Consider the following 6,173-nt stretch of genomic DNA (forward strand, 5'->3'; position numbering starts at 1 on the left):
CAACATTTTGCTTTCATTAATCAAACAAAAAGTCTGATAAGGAAATTATTTTTAGACAATTTAGAATAGTGTGTAATCAAACCGTTCAAGTGCATCAGGATACGATTGCGCACTATTTTATGACAAATCAAACATTATTGAAAAATTCTTGGTAAATACAAAATTATATCATTCTTGATTATATCTAGTAAACCATATGAAATTGGTGTTTTGAAATAATGTTTTGATTATATCTATAGGTGTGAATAATAAAAATCATCAAAGATACCAGTATTGAAATTCTATATTTACGCCAGACGCTCGTTTCGTCTACAGAAGACTTATCAGTGACGCTCGGATAATTTTTTTTTTAAAAAGGCCAAATAAAGTACCAAGTTTAAGAGCATTGAGAACCAAATATTCCCAAAAGTTTTGCCAAATACAGCTAAAGTAATACATTTCTGAGGTAGAAAAGCCTTAGTATTTCAAAAATTCAAAGTTTAGTTAAGGAAGTTCGCTGCTCAGTTTCAGAATAAGTAGCTTTTCATAACACTAGTATATATTGATAGGGGATTTATTTAGGAATTACTGAAACAAAATAAATATAAGGGTTAATGAGCTTGTTTTCGATATATTATCCATTGGAATTTGGGGGGGGGGGAAATTATCTCTCTTGATTTTTCATAGCTTTATCATTAACCAGTTAAAGTTCTCAAAAACTATTAAAAAAATATTTTATAAGATTTTACAAATGTCTTATAATTATACATGTAAAAGATTTATAAAACGAAAAATGGGGGTCCAAAGGCAAAATTTTGTAAGGCATTCAAATTGATAAAACCAGAAGATTTCGAAAATCTGACAAAGATTCATACACATGACAAGCAAACATCCTTACCAGTTAGTTTATAATCATGAACATATCAATGATAACTCAAGTGAACACAGAAGTGCTGACTATTGGGCTGGTGATAACCTCGGGGGATTAAAACTCCACAAGAAGTGGAATCGACCCAGTTGTTGCAAATAAAATAATCATAGATACCAGCTGCCTTCACTTTATGACATTTTCTATTTTAACTGTAACCGCAGGACGTTGATTTAGAATCAAGTTACAGGCCAAAAACCTTTAGCGAGATATATGGTTAATCAGTCGACGCGACTGGCTTTACTCAGAATGAAAATCATTCAATGACAAGCAAGTCAAATGATTGTAAACATAAAGATAATCAAATGTTTATGTTATTTTGATAATATTTTTTTCATTAAATTATCAACAATTTCTCTAAATATACTGCCGACATTTATCCAAATGACTTACTTTAAATAAATCAAATTTAACCGGTAATAACTGGCCTTTCCTAGACATTTCGGTTTTACACGGGAAACTCTACACTTATATTATTGTTATATACATATACACATTCATGGACCTACAATATGTCGATACCTGTATCTTGGTATTACTACGAGGTCATGTTTTCTTTGGTTGTATTTGACGTCTTTACACTTTATCCATTGGATACTGGATGTGTTCTGATTGATAATTTAGTCTCAGATGCATGATTTGCTAATTAGTTGTTAGTAGCTTTGAACATATTTTGTTATATGTATTTCAATTTGTATCCATCTGAAGTTTAGCCTTTTTCAACTGATTTTGATAGTTCGTTCTTATGTTGTAATGAATTACCACTGTCTTGATTAGGGGAGAGTTGGGATCCAACGAACCCCGCCACATATAATGTATGTTTGTGCCAGTTCCCAAGTCAGGACCATGTAATTCAGTGTTGTCGTTTGTTGGTGTGTTACATATTTGTTTTTCGTTCATTGTTTGAACATTAATAAGGCCGTTATTTTTCTCGTACCAAATCAATCCCAATTTACTGCAAACAGTAATATTCTTCCTTCGATTATACGAATGTTGTAGACAGTGATTGAGGCTTTGCTATTACCAAACAGAATAAAATGTGCTACAATTGCATTGAAATTACAAAGTTTCGGGAAGCCGCTCATGATTTAGATGTAGGAAATTGGATAGCCAGCATCATGTTTGAATGATCAGCAGCTTTATTTACATTAAAAGCAAAGTATTAGCCAGAAGATTTAGATAGATGAAACACGTATACAGTCCGGCAACTGCATAGTGTTTTTCCCTTATTATTCGAATAAGTTGTAAAAAAACTAAGCAAAGACTGCGAACAAATATCTAAGAATTGAATCCCTAAATATGAGATACAATAACCAAAATCTCATACCTAACACTAAATATGAGACATAATTAATGATATAGTACCCTTCAATCTGTGACGCAATCCTAAATACAGGGAGCCGATACCAATAGTTCGAAACGAAATGTTTTTCGCAGGAAATTTCAACGGTTCCTATGGCACCGTTCACACTAAAGTTTTATAGAGATATCTAAATTTTAATCGATTTTAATAAAGCCAAGTAGCGTTCACATTATCTTTAATCCTTACGATCGCTAAAGGTCTAATCTGAACCACTTCGTCAACACTACATGAAAAAATGCCTTTATTATCTGTGAAATTTTAAACAATGTGTAAATAAGAAATTTCTAGTCAAAAATAGTTACGATACTGTTGTAAGGTCATTAAAGATTGCATATTTTGGCTTTAATAATGATTCACTTATAGGGCTTTGCACCGGAACGAAACACATTTATTTAAAAATCATTCCAACATAAGAACGAACTATCAAAATCAGATGGATACATATTACAAAAATGTCAGTATTCACCTCAAAAGCTTACAAAACCTTTAAACAGACTAAATTATAAGGGATACAGTTACGATACTGTTGTCAGGTCATTAAAGATTGCATATTTTGGCTTTAATATTAAGTCACATATATAGTCTTTGCACTGGATCTGAACACATTTATTTAAAAAATAGTTGTTGGCAGGACATAGGTTATGTTCTTCTCATATATTTTATGATAGTATGATACTAAACCCCTAACGGGAGGGATTGTGCCTGATATTCATATGTTGAAGACATAATCTTACAATCAGTTTAATTGAGGTTTGGAGCTGGCATGTCAGTTAACTGCTAGTAGTCTGTTGTTATTTACGTATTATTGTCATTTTGTTTATTTTCTTTTGTTAAATCTTCTGACATCGGACTCGGACTTCTCTTGAACTGAATTTTAATGTGCGTTTTGTTATGCGTTTACTTTCCTACATTGGCTAGAGGTATAGGGGAGCTCTCACAAATATGTTTAACCCCACTGCAATTTTGCGCCTGTCCCAAGTCAGGAGCCTCTGGCCTTTGTATGATTTTTAATTTTAGTTTCTTGTGTATAATTCAGAGTTTAGTATGACGTCCATTATCACTGAACTAGTATACAATTTTTTAAGGGGCCAGCTGAAATACGCCTCCGGGTGCGGGAGTTTCTCGCTACATTGAGGACCCATTGGTGGCCTTCGGCTGTTGACTGCTCTATGGTCGGGTTGTTGTCGCTTTGACACATTCCCCTTTTCTTTTCTCAATTTTATAAGATACACAAACATGTACAAAGATTATGGATGAAGTTATTGAACTACAAGTTCTAATGTTGATACTGCTGTTCGTACATTTTGTGTTAAATTTACGCACTTTTATATGTTGGTCATACATTTTATAATAAATCTCAAATGTTTTTTTGTCGCAGTACATGTGTACAAATTATCAAATTATTTTCGATTCAATCGTACCAGTTAATATCGATCCAGCGTTCATCTTTAACGATATATCGAATCTTTTTAGATCGATCTTCACTAAACTACTTCCTAAGCCGTTTTAGTTTAGACCGATTCAAGATCGATTCATAGAGTTCTCATTTTGCATTACTCGATCTAAAGTAAACCGATCATATTTAAATCGATCTAAACGTCCAAGTGTTAACGGAGTCTATTTCCCGTTCTTACACATGTTTCCTACCAAGAACCAATACCGGCTAAACAAATGTCGTCGAACTCGGAACGTGACCCGCTATTTCTCTGAAGAATGTCTTTCCTGTACCAAATACGTGTAGTAATTGTTTAATTCATTAATGTGCAAACAACACGTATTAAATAGATAAACAATATCTATATTATTTTTGATGTTCACTTAATCGATAAAATAAATGTAAAAAAATGTTAAATGTTAAACATGTCAAATAGTACACGAATAAGCTTCAGGCCAATACGGCTTAGATTGAAGAATAATGTACCGTTTATATATGTGTAAGATAAGATTTAACACTTGCTTATATGTCATAAAATATGTTCAACGGAGCAAAAACTGTTGAATACAGATGTTATAGCATAAAACGTCTAAAAAAATACCATTTTTTTTTATATAATAGTATGTCATCTTATGATCACATTTTGAAAATCAAAAATTAATTGATATTTGTGTATTGTTCTGTTGATTCGGTTATTCTTCATGTCAATAGGAACAAAAAGGATAACTTATATTATTAATTTGGATATTATGTATCTATTCACATTGTGAATATTTCTATCCTACCTATTACACCTGATCATCGATATAACACAGTGGTTTATTCGATTGACTTGGTATTCCGAAAATATCAAAACAATAAAAAAAAAAGAAAATAAGCATATTAAAGTCAAATTGAAAAATGCTAAAGGTCAGCAATTTTATAATTTGCTTTTAAGAATCAGATTGAAATATGTTTTTTCTTATAAAACAAGCAAATGAAAATGTTTTAATTTATTCAAACTGTTGATCAATTAAATCATTTTTAACACAAACTTATCATTATTTTTTTTAACATCTTCGTGAAATGTAAAAATGCAATCTCATGAAAATTACAAATTTCAAATCTCATTAAGAAACCGATTTTTCAAAAGTGACTACAAACGATTAATATTACATTTTTTAAACAAATTACTTTTAAGATGTATTGAGCATTTTCTAAAATTGATTTTTCAGTTTAGAATGACAAATGTTTGGCGTAAATATACACGGTCTTCGTTCACCTAAGAAAATTCATAGTTTACGAGGACTTTGCGCGTGGGAAATAATATTTTTCGAAGGTGAGCAAATCTTCATGTTGTCCGAAGTCAAGGGAAAGGAATGTTTCATTCCACTGCCTATGGTTTGTGTACTACCTGCACAAAAAACTAGTGTGCATACATTTTCATTCAATGTCTGCTTTTTTTAATAACTAAACACGACATACACATTGATAAACAGTAGCCTACGGATCAAAAGTCAATAACTAGATTTTTTGTTTTAATGTCTGAGATAAATCTGAACACCATCATGGTTTTTGATATTGCTATTTAATGAAAAATGCAGTTTTTAAAATGGAATTTACATTATCTGCGAGTAACGCGTGATGTAGTCCCGACAGTTCAGAGGGAAATATGATGCTCAGAGGGGAATATGAAGATGTGTTCAATGACAGGTGGGATAGTATGCAACCAATATAGACTAAGCTATCAATATGTATAAGCAGTGGAATAATATGATTAATCATTGTCATGAATGCACCTGACACGTTCATGACCTGAACAGTGATTTTTTTTTACAATGCAAGTGATTGCAAACCTATCATTTGTTTTGGTGTGTGCTGTCTCATTTCAGAAAAGAAGGATTATAAAAATATTGATCAAATGTAGTTGTTTCTGATTTTTATCATTCAGAAGATGCTAGGATTAACGAAATGTAGAGTTTGACATATGACATGGATACCTAGCAACATTTTCAGTCTCTATGAGTTGTTTTAACCAAATGTATTAAAGTTTTCTTTTTTTCAACAGAAACATAAAAACTTTAACTCTTATAATTTAATGAAACCACTATTCCCAGAACGCCCTATACGATGATAAAATCAGGCTCTAACAGAAATGTCAAATTACAATATAGAAAAGGTTAATATATGCCAAAAGTATCGTGATGTAGTCTGACAGCTTCTAAGTATAAAGTAAAATAACAAAATACCAAAATACCGATGAAAATTCTAAATGGAAAGTCCCAAAGCAAATGATAGAATTAAAAGCTCAAACATATCAAACGAATGGGGAACAAGAGTGATACTCCTGACTTGATACAGGCTCTTTCTTATGTAGCAAAATGTTTATTAAACCTGGTTTATAGCTAGCTTTAACTCTCACTTGTGTGACAGTCGCATAAAATTCCATTATATTGATAGCAATGTGTGAAAAAACAAAAAAACAATCA

This window comes from Mytilus galloprovincialis, chromosome 5 (genome assembly GCF_965363235.1).
Source record: "Mytilus galloprovincialis chromosome 5, xbMytGall1.hap1.1, whole genome shotgun sequence".
NCBI classification, from domain to species: Eukaryota; Metazoa; Mollusca; class Bivalvia; order Mytilida; family Mytilidae; genus Mytilus; species Mytilus galloprovincialis.